The sequence below is a fragment of the Rhinolophus sinicus genome, linkage group LG06 (genome assembly GCF_036562045.2).
Source record: "Rhinolophus sinicus isolate RSC01 linkage group LG06, ASM3656204v1, whole genome shotgun sequence".
Taxonomy (NCBI): Eukaryota; Metazoa; Chordata; class Mammalia; order Chiroptera; family Rhinolophidae; genus Rhinolophus; species Rhinolophus sinicus.
Genome location: NC_133756.1, coordinates 165,216,728 through 165,227,339, shown reverse-complemented (window position 1 = coordinate 165,227,339; position 10,612 = coordinate 165,216,728). Strand labels below are relative to the sequence as shown.

The 10,612-nt window shown below is 62.5% G+C and overlaps 1 long non-coding RNA gene across 1 annotated transcript; it reads right to left on the bottom strand.

The window, feature by feature from the left end:
* Nucleotides 1-6,903: 6,903 nt before the first annotated feature.
* On the bottom strand, nt 6,904-9,616 carry LOC109438589 (uncharacterized). The gene is made up of 5 exons (XR_012497684.1): nt 8,192-9,616; nt 7,983-8,109; nt 7,782-7,902; nt 7,575-7,701; nt 6,904-7,484 (listed from the first exon to the last, which is right to left on the bottom strand). It is a non-coding gene; the product is annotated as an uncharacterized LOC109438589 (long non-coding RNA).
* Between the last annotated feature and the right edge of the window lie 996 nt (nt 9,617-10,612).

Below are 10,612 nucleotides of genomic sequence, written 5' to 3'. Positions count from 1 at the left end.
CCTCCAGATCCCGCCTGACTGTCCTCCCACCCGGCCCCAGAGGTGCCTCCTCCCTTCTCCCCACAGCATTTACGGTGACATGATAGAATGTCAGCCCTCCCCCTATTGTCTGGATCACTGTCTCAGGCTGGCAGCCCTTTGGGCAGGGGCCGTGCCCACCGAATCTCAGGGCCCATGAAATGCAGCCTTAATTAGGCTGTTGCGTGACGGGGTCCTACCTGTGGGGGAGGCTGATACCCTGAGACCCACTTGGGCCTGCGGGGAAGGGGGGTCTTGGGAGCGGATGGGGCGACTGTCTCACGTGGTGGGGGTTCTAAGCACCGGGTGGTGGGGCACCCAGTGAGGGGGGCCTCATTGTGCAACTGTCCCCCTGTGCTCTGTGCAGACAGAGCAGCCTGGGAGGGGAGCCTGAAGCAGCGGCCTAGCCTTGACCCCGGGCCGCCCCCGGCCCCCCCTGGCCCTGTTCCCACTGGGAAAACAGCCGCTTTATCTCGGCCGCCTCCCGCTCTGCAAACAGCCACGTGTCCCTTGGGGGCTGCTCTTGGCACACATGCCCTCTGCCCCATGTCCCAGGGTGAGGTCGTTCACCCTCAGAGGGGCCCCGGGGGCCAGGGGAGGGGTATCAGAGCAAAGCAGACAGACCCAGGCTGCAGTTCTGACAAACAGGGGACCACCCTGGGGCCTGAAACGGGATGAAGGGATGGCGGGGGTTGGGATCTGAGACTTGGGCATGGGTCATCCCCAACAGGGCTGTGTGAAAGAAGGAGACACAGCAGAAAGGCAGGGGGAGGCAGGCAGCTAAGGGGCGTTTGGCCTGGCATGGTGGTGACAGATAGCAGGGACCCTCACGGAGGCCCAGGAAGCTTTGTCCCCTCCTTCATCGCCTCCCTCCCTTGATGACAGAGGTTGATGAGCTAACAATGGAAAACAGAGTGAAGGGCAGCGGACCCTCTTCTTCCCCCCAGCACCCCACCCATAGCCGTACGTGGGGTCTCTCAGGCCCGTCCCAGACCCACAGTGTCTCGGGGTCTTCTGAGGGGTTCCATCCCACTAGGGGACAGGTCCCAGGAGGGGCGACCCCACCCCCACCCCCAGACCCTCCTGCCCACGTTTGCTTTGCCATTCCAGCCCGACTCAGCCCAGGTGGGCCCCAGAAACCTCCCAAAACGTGACATGCCCTCCAGTGGCAGACACTTCACAGCAGACCCCCACAGGCCGGGTGTGCAGGGAGCCATCCCCCCAGCTGTCTTAGATGCCAGTGGGGAGCACACGCTGCCTGTGCCTGACACCAGGTCACAGCTCTTGGCCTCCCCGGGGTCTCTAAAGTTTGGCAGACGTGGTGCCCTCTGTTGAGGAGGGGCCCCTCCTACGTCCCCATCACTGCAGGCATTCTGGGAAGCAAGGGTCTCAGGCCATGTCCTGCCCTGTTTCCATCCCCAACCTTCCACCACCCTCCTGGAGACAGGAGGCAAGCCAAGCCCCAGAGGAGGCCCCAGGATGCCTGGCAGGACCGTCCCTGTTCCCAAGGGTGTCATCGTGGCTACTCTTCCTGTCCTCCCCTCTGACTAGTGGCCTTTGGTCCCAGGATGGTCAGCCAGAGCTCGGGGCCAGGTGTGGGGGGGATGCTTTCTAGCGTTTGGGAGGTCTGCAGGGGGCTGACCCATGTTTGGAGGGACCCACTGGCGCCCCCTCCACAGTGCTCCTCCTAAGACCCACCCCAGAGGCCACTCTGTACCCCCAAAGCCAAAGGCCTGTGTCCTAGGCCCTCTAAGCCTCTTCCAGAGGGAGGAAGAGGTGGAGGCCAGGCCCTTGAACCCACACTCTCCAATGGGGACACTGGGGACTCAAGGCGCGGGTGGAGCAGAACGCCATGGCGGGGCCTCCACCCCAACCCCAGAACAGTGGGCCAGTGTGTGGGGCACAGGGCGGGCGGCCCCGGCCAGTCGGGTCCCGCTCCATAAACCCTGGCTGGGAAGCTGTCGACTACTTCTGTGTTGACACAGGGGTGATGTCACCGCCAACCAATGGGGGGGAGCCCATCGGGGGCTCCGTGTGTGCCTCTCTGCATTCTGTGGGCCCCTCCACACACAAGGCGTGATCTGAAAGCCACCTGAATAAACCCAAGGGGCCCCTGCTTTCCCCCTAGGCCCCATGTTCCGCATGTCCCACCCAACTCAAGTGCCTGCATGGTGGGGGGGGGGGGAGCAGCAGGGAGAGGAGGGGAGGAGAGGGAGGAGGCTTCATGCCTCGGGCCGGCGCTCTCTGTCAGACACATGGCCCCCAAAACCCTGACCCTCAGCACCTCTTCACCCCATTGGTCACAGCTCCACTTTCTGTGATCACGGCCCCTCAAAGCCATACCCTGGCTATCACTTGGGAGGGTCTGTGCTCCCCTTCCTGGCCCTGTGCCCCCTTCTGTGCCACCAGCCCTGCCCTGCAACCCTGCCCAGGCCCACTGCTCCCAGCCCTCCAGTGGCCCACGTCCTGCCAGACACCCCAAGACAGCTGTGTGCCCTGAGTCCCGGTCTCCACCGTGCTGGTGGCCCACGTGTGTCGCAGCTCCCCCTCACCCTCGCTCCTCTCCCCCTTCTTCAATCAGAAAGCCCCAGCCCCGGAATGGTCTTCCCATCCCAGCCCGCCTTCCTCCCTCCTCCCACCCTCTGGGCTGCATACCAGACCCACAGGCTCCAAACTGCCGGCGTGTCACCCCCACCCTCCAAAACCCTGGGGGCCTCTCTTCCCCTGCGCAGGGAGGGCCTGCTGTCCAGCTTCTGCCTAATCGGCCACACCCTCCTTCTCTGGCTGCAGCTCCAGCCGCGGGGGCTCCCACCAAGAACCTTCCTTCTAGGCAGATGGGTTTCTGCAAAGCGTGGGAACCCACGACTTGCCTCCCCCACGGCCCTGGGGGTCTGCACGCTGCCCCTGCCCCCTTCTCAGCTCTGTGCGCACAGCTGCCTCCCTGCCCCGGCAGTGTGGGGCCTGGCACGTGGCGCGGGTGGAAGCTTTGGGTGGAAGCAGGGACAAGGGCCCCTGTGCTTGGCGCCTTGTTTGTTTACTGGTCCAGCCCCAGGTCCTCAGGGCTCCCCGTGGACCCGGGCTACCCGCCTGCGTCCGGCCAGGTGTTCGGTGATGGAGCCTGGGCCCCCAGAGGACAAGGAGCTGAGTGTCTGCTTCATGCAGGGGCTGACAAGGAGCAGAATATCCACAGGGACCGCTTCCAGGAAACGGCTGGGGGGGGCGCAGGGGAGCAGGCCCCTTCCCTTCCCAGCAAGCCGGCCTGCAGGTGGGCTTCCAGGAAGGGGCCCCGGCTGGCTCCCCTCAGCTCTGGAAAAGGGCCAACCATGTCACCAGGTGCAGGCTGGGGAGAGGTGCGGACAGGCAGGGAAGGAGAGAGGGGCAGCCTGGGCTGGAACCTAGTGTGGTCACCACGGCTTTAGGGGAGGCCAAAACTGGCCGTGCCTTTTCTAGAACTTTCTGTTTCCCCTTTCGGGAGCCACACAATCTCTGCTGAGGCCCTTGGCTCTCTGGGGCTTGTCAGGTACAATGCACACATGGACTGTGCAAATAAGAGGCAGGAAGAGAGCGGCCGGACCAGCGGCTATGGCTCCTGGCCCCATGTTGGTGATGGCCACGTGGGCCCCCCAGCCTGGCTGGACCCACTGCCCTCTCCAGTCCACGCTGAGATGACACCTCCAACTCTGGGGGAAGGGAAACTGTTGTCTCCCCGGGAGCCTGGGGTGGGGAGAGGGCCCAGCCGGTTTTGTTTGAGGCTTCCCAGGGTATGTTGTAGTCAGACCCCAAACCTCCCATTTAAGGGATTTCATTTCCTTTGTATTGTTGGGAGCCTTTCTGTCCCTATTCAGTGGTGTAACAAGTGTCCTGACCCCACCCCGCCCCCCAGCTGTCCATAATCCCAGCCTGAAAGTGGGCTCCTGGGTTATTAAATCCAGGCTGAGACAGAGCCCACACAAAGGCACAAGACACACACAGCCAGGCTCAGATGTCCAGCCTCCAGGGGACACTGGCTCCCACATGGGTCGGGGCCATGCAAACGCCAGCAGGCCACACAGAGCGCCCCCAAACAGGACAGGACCCACAGGCATGCCTTCTGCACAGACATGGCTAGAGACCCCCGAAGACAGACCCTTGCTCACAGCCACAGCTATAGCTGTGGACACACACAACCCAGGACAGGGACGTTTGGGGCTGACTGCACACGCCCCTAGCACACAGCTTGACGGCTGACCTACTGCACACAGGTCCTCGGGACCATGCTGAGAGATGCACACACAGGGACACACACACATTAAGTCCTGTTTTCTGTAACCCAGATGAGTAGCCTGCTCAGCCTCACCCTCCACAGAAGCACGGCTTGTGTGTGTGTGTGTGTGTGGGTGGGGGGGGTGTTCCAGGAATGCCGACATGGCGTTTTTGTGCTGGGTGCCTAGCGGGGTGGAGGGCACAGCCAGAGGCCTGGGCCTTGTCCCTGGTCTCACCAATATTGGAAATGCCTTCCCCTGGACTTCCCCTGCATGTTTGCTGCCGGGGCCCCCTGCTCCTGCCCCCACCCCCCAGGCTGGGGTTTGGGAATGAAATTCAAGCCCCTGTTTGCTTCGTGACACTTAACTCAGTGCAGGGGCATTTTGAAAGTGCCTTTGGGTGGCGGGGGCGCCAGGAGCCTGTCTAACAACCCTCTCTAAGCCCCTTTTCTAAAAAGCAGGAAATCGGGTTGGGCCAAAGGTAAACACATTCCAACCTGGCGGTCCCCAGCTCCAAGGAGGGCTCTGTGGGGCAGGGCGGGCTGCCGCTGTTTTCCCAGCCCTGGGTGAGGCTCCGGGCTCGGGGCTCACAACCTGTTTGCAGAGCCAGGCCTTGGCCTGTGGCTTCTTGCCCCCACCTGCTCCCAGCCCCACTGGCTGCCCCACACCTCTCCCTGGGCCCCAAAGGCACCCAGGTCCCCTCCTGGTTGCAGTGCCTGGAAGCCTCCTAAGCAGAAAAAACACCCTGTGTAGATCCTGCCCTATGCATGCAAAGCGGGAGACCTGGGGGCACAGAGGGGGCCTCAGCATTCTCTACGGTGGGTGTGGGAGCAGCAGCCCCACCCTCCCACATTCCAAACCAGAAATGGGGCCTCAGGGCTCCCAGGTGCGAGTGTGGGTGGGACTTGTGCCCCCAGTGACCAGGAGAGGGCCACAGCACCCCGAGGAACTGGCCCCGAGGACCCCAGGACCCCAAGGGGTGCCCACCTTTTCCTGGGGGACCCACTTCCCATGAAAGTTGGCAGTCCCTGTGTTCCCCAGAAGAGGGTTCCAGGGCACCCCTCTCCCTTCTCCCTCCCACGCGGCCTGGCCGCCCTCCGTGGTGCTGGTGTGGGCACCACACCACCATCCCACCAGCCGGCCAGTCCAGCTTTCATCTCGGAGGCTCAGCTCTGCAAAGCTCCAGCAGAGACGGATGTTTATAATAAAGGCCGTTTACAGTCCTTACTCCTGACATCTAATGGATGGGTTCCTTCATCCCCCCGCAAAGCCCACTTGGGTGAGTGGACCCGGCCGGTGGCCGGGAGACAGATGCGGCCTTACCCAAGGGCACTGCCTGGCGCCTGCGACAGCCTCCAGGGGATGGTGGGAGACCCTGAGGGCGCTAGCAGCCAGGCCTTCCAGAAAAGCCTTTGCCCAAATGTGCACTGGAGTGACCACCCGCCCGTGGGTATTGTAGCACCGGATGTCCCATGTCCCCCGTATTAGGGCAGGAGGGGCGGAGGGGCCCTGAGGGGAGTCCGGACACATGGGAACAGTGGGGACTCCATGGGAGGTAAGCTGGGGTGGGTTTCTCAGACCTTTGCTATCTGCTCTTTATCTGGGGCTGAGGCATTTCCTGACTCTGAGCTCTGGGAGGGGCCGAGGACCCCAGGCTCATTTCCAACAGCTGCTTCCTCATGTTCCAGCCTCTGCATCACCAGGGGCCCAGGGGCTGGGAGGCCCCGGGGCTTGGAAGCAGAGGGGTGCCGCCCAGCCTGGGGATCCCAACCCAAAAGCTGTCTTGTATGGGGACGCCAAGCACGGACCCAGGCCCAGGAACAAACCCAAGCCTGGCGCCAGCAGGGCTGGGTCCTGGGGCTTCAGTGGCAAGACCCCAAGACCTTTCATCTTCCTCACCACCCCATCTAGTTCCCTCCCAAATCCTTGACTGTTTCATTTTCTCATTCCCCCACCTCAGCTCTTGACGTGTCACCATCCCCCCCCTCATTCCTTCTTACCCCCCTCACCCCCCTTCATCTCTGTCACCTGGCTATTGAGAAGCTCACCCCCACCCTGGCCCCAGCCCTGTCCCCCAGCTGAGCAGACCCTCATGTCTGTTGCCCCGCTGCACGAGCAGGGAGAGACATCTCTGTGTGTCCTTGAGCCCACGGCTCACTGGACGGCTGAGCTGCAGCAGGATTGCTGATGAGTGGCTGGGCCGGGGGCTTCCCAGGGGCATGGCTGGCCTGGCCCCGAGTACACTGCTCCATGTGTCCTCCGCATGTCAAGCCCACTCCCCTAGTGTGAGTCTTCAGCCAAATGCCCCAGACCAGGCTTCTGGGATCTGGGGCTCAGGGAGGTATTTTGTACGGCAGTGTCCAACTTAGAGAGACTGTCGTGGTACCTGACCTCTCTCTCATGGCTGAGAACTCCCTTTGCCACCCCAGCCCCACCCCTTCCTGTGGGGACTCCCTGGTCCCACAGCTTCTTTCCCCCTCCCCGATGTCCATGCCCCCCCCCCCCGCCACACACAGGCCCCTCCCATGTCATTTCCACTGCCCACCCCAGCCTACAACCCCCCCTCCCGTCACCCTGTTCCCCTGCCCCATGACGGTTTCCCTCAGCCAAAGGCGCACCCCCCAGGAAAATCTCTGAGACCAAGTGCTGTAACTGTGTTTATTGATGTGTCCAGGGCGTCTGGTGAAGCCCTGGTGAGGAGGGGCACAGGCGAGATGGACGCACAATGGAATGCTTGAAGGCTGTTTCTGATGTTTACAGCTTCCAGACTAGGTGAGGGGGGGGCAGGGCCCCACACACTCGGGCCACACCCAGTCACCCCCAGACAGAGATGGGTGGTGGGGGCACGGATGCAGCACAGGCCACAGGCGGCCAGGCACACTCAGCAGTGCTCACACTCCTGCTCAGAGACTCAAGATCGTCCAGGCTCCAAACCAGTGCAAACGACTTATAGTGCAAATTGAATTCAGGAGGGACGGGGGACAGAGCCATGGACGACTGTGTCTCCTGAGCAAAGAAGGAGGAAAGAAAAGAAGAGAAAAGACAGAGAAAAGGCAGAAGAGAAGAAAGAGGGGAGGGGGCGTGGTGGTGGGGGGGCGCGGCTGGTGGTGGTCTCCAGCCCACAGCTGGGGCGGTGGCAAAGATGGTATGGCCGGCGGGGGTGGGTTTGCCGCAGAGGCTGCTCTCAGCGGTGTCAGGCCGATGGATCTCGTTCCTTTGCTTAACCTGGAGATAGCAGATAGGTCAGGACCTGTGGGTGGGGGCAAGGTGGGTGGGTGGGCGGGCAGGAATCTTCCAGAAGGGTGCCGCACTCACCTTCCAGAGCCGATTCCTGAGTCAAGTGGTGTAGTGGTTCTGATGCAGCATTTTCTTGAGTCAGAGCTAGGAGGACTTGAACAAGTCCGGGTTCCAAGGCCCAGGCATGAGCTGGGTAGCACCATTTCTGCGGGTAGGGGGAGAGTGAACACTGGTGCCTGGGCCCCGTGCCAACCCCATCCCCCATGTGTGGTGGGGGCCCCTCACCTTGTCATCTTGAGGGTTCTAGAGGTCCAGAGAGCAGTAGTAGTGCATTGGCTCCTTCAAGAAGTAAAGGGACAGAGACCTGCTGCGTGTTCTGCTCCCCGAGGTACCAGCCAAGAATGTTCTACGGGAGAGAAGACTGGTCATGAGTGAGGTGACGCTGGTCAGTTGGCCTGAGGGGCCGTGCCCTGTACCTGTACTTACCAGGAAGGCCAGACGGCATCACATCTGTCCTCACCGTCACACCAGACCATGTCATGTCCCTCTCAGCACCTCCTGGCGTCCGGCCTTCGGTGACTGGCATGTACGTCCACCCCCACCGGAGACCTGACTGGGGAGAACGGAGAAGGCCCTGGTTGAGTGGGCAGAGGCTGCGGGTGGGGATCAAGTGGGCCAGTGGTCAGGACACTCACCTGGTCTCCAATCCGAGCACAGAGGCACCGATCCCCGCTCCATCACCGCCCGCACAGGCCCGCCTTGGCCAGGGCTCTGGAGGCCAGTGCCACACCTCGCTCGTGCCAGCTGCCGCTCCTCGCCCCTGCTTGCGCCCCGAACTCCCTCCCCCCGAGCTCATTCACTCTGCCCTGCCCGCCTCGCCTAGTCTGGTCTCGCCAATGCCCTTGACTCCCCTGGATGCTGTCCTGTCTACCCTATCAGTCCCAGGGGCCGTGTGGTGAAGACACATAGTGTCACCAGGTACACTGCGGGCCTTCTCCACGCCAGCCTCTGGGCCACAGTGCCACGTGGGACTGGCGCATCCACAGGCTGGGCCCACCGCAGCCTCCTTGCTGCAGAAATCTCTCTGGAGCCCAGTACCTGTGGCCGCCGCTCCGCTCCCTCCAGGTGACGTCCTACTGCGGGCTGCCCCGAACACTGCACCTTCGTTCCCGCTCTCCTGCCTTCGAGGCTCCTGCACAGGCCTGGGAGGCCTGGCTGGAGCTGCTCCTATACCTGCTACTAAATGAATTACAGTGGGTGGGATGTGGTAGCGGCTGGGGACCCTGCTGTGTTCTGAGTCCCCATCTCATCCTGTCTGACCTGGGCCTGGAATGCCCCCCGCATGTGATGGATTTCTGCGGCCACCTGTCACCTCCCTCACTGGCAGCCCTGCCTTATCTCCCATCCTGCTCTCCTGAAATGCTCTTTCCACCTGGGACGAGCCCCTGGCCCCCCAGCCTGCCCAGTCTCAGCTCCCCCTGAGACGATGTCACCTGTGCTTCCTGTCCTGCCTTCATCCTGCGCTCTGCCGGGAGCTCAGTCCCTTCTCCTCGCTGGTCCTTGCTTCCCTTAACCTCCTTCTTGCAGAAGGAGATCGAAGCAAGTTCCGGGAGGGGAAGGGGACTCACCTGGCCCGGCAGAGCGCTCTCTTCACCTGCCCGTGGCTGCCAGCTACTCCTCCACTGCCCCAGGCCCAGGCCGAACCCTCCTCCAGCTCCCCTTGTCCACCAGCCGCCACGTCCTGAAACCAAAATTGACCGGGATGAATGTCTGGCTCCCCCTTCTTTCCTCTGCACCCCTAGCTCGGGCCCATCACAATCCACGCTGATGTCGCCCTGTCTCTAGGATGCCCAGGAGCCCACACCACACTCCCACCATGCTCCCAGGCACCCGCCAGCCCTGCCCCAGCCAGTCCCTCAACCCTTTGCCACTCCTGCCAGACTCCAGATTTCCAAGGTGATCCTTGGCCCACGCAAGCTTCCCTGAACCCCTGTTCCCCATCTTCCCCTGGTTTCCCCAGCACCCCAGCTTCCCTGGTTACCCCTCGGCTCCCCCGCTTCCCCAGTTTCCCCAGTTTCCCCCGGGCTCCCCCATCCCACCCCCACCCCCACCCTCGCCCTGTTTCCCGGCCCTAGCCCGGGCTTTTTCTAACTGGGGTGGCCCCGCCCAGAATTCCCGCCCCTGCTGTGCCAGCCAATCAGAGCAGGGACCGTACTTGGGGCCACCGCCAGGACCACCTCCAACTGGGATGGTCCAGTGCACGTTCCTCACCCGATCTGGAATTCTCCAAAGACAGCCTTCCCCCGCACCCCTCCTTTGGCAGCTTGTAAACAGGGCCTGGCATTGTCCCCAAATGTCACCCCCTCTCTGGTTGAAACAGTGGGGTTCCCTCAGAGCAGACCACATGTGCTGCTCCCCATTCGCCCAGCACTGGGTGCTCACCGTGCCCACGGATGGGATTCCCGGCTGGGCGGGGGGACTCGCGGCACTCAGAGCCACCTCTGCCACCTCTGTGGCTGAGACCACATGTTCACCCAGGATCCGCGGAAGCAGTCGCATGGGGTGTGTGGGTTGGGGTCAGGGCTCAGGTTGGGCAGTAGGAAGCACGATGGGGGTGGCGTGCCAGGGGGCAGCCGATTCCCAGCTCAAGTGCTGTTTAGGTGAAGGTGGCTGTTGCAGCCACAGCAGCTTACATGGGGCGGGCTCCACATTGTGGTTGGGGTACCCTCACCGTCGTGTTCCTGTCTTCTGGATGCGGCACGCTGTCCGTGCTGCACAGCTCATGGGCAAGCTCTGGTGACTCCCCTTGCAGCCTCACAGCTCCGTCCGCACCGTGCCATGCACCCGTCTGCCGGAGGCTCGGCCAATTCAGGAACAGAACAAAGACCTGAGAGCTTTGAGTCCCCCAAGCCACCATCCCCTGAGTAACTACCTTGGCCTTAAGTAGGGGTCCTTGGAGTCCTGAGGTCCAAATGGTTCACCTACCAAGCCTAGAGTGTTGAAACTGAGGAGGGTCCCACCTAGGCAAGGGACCAGAAGCTCAGCAGCCTGAGGGACCAGGGAGGGTCCTTGGGCAGACTTGCTGCTCCGTGGACCCCAACATGAAGTGCGGGGTA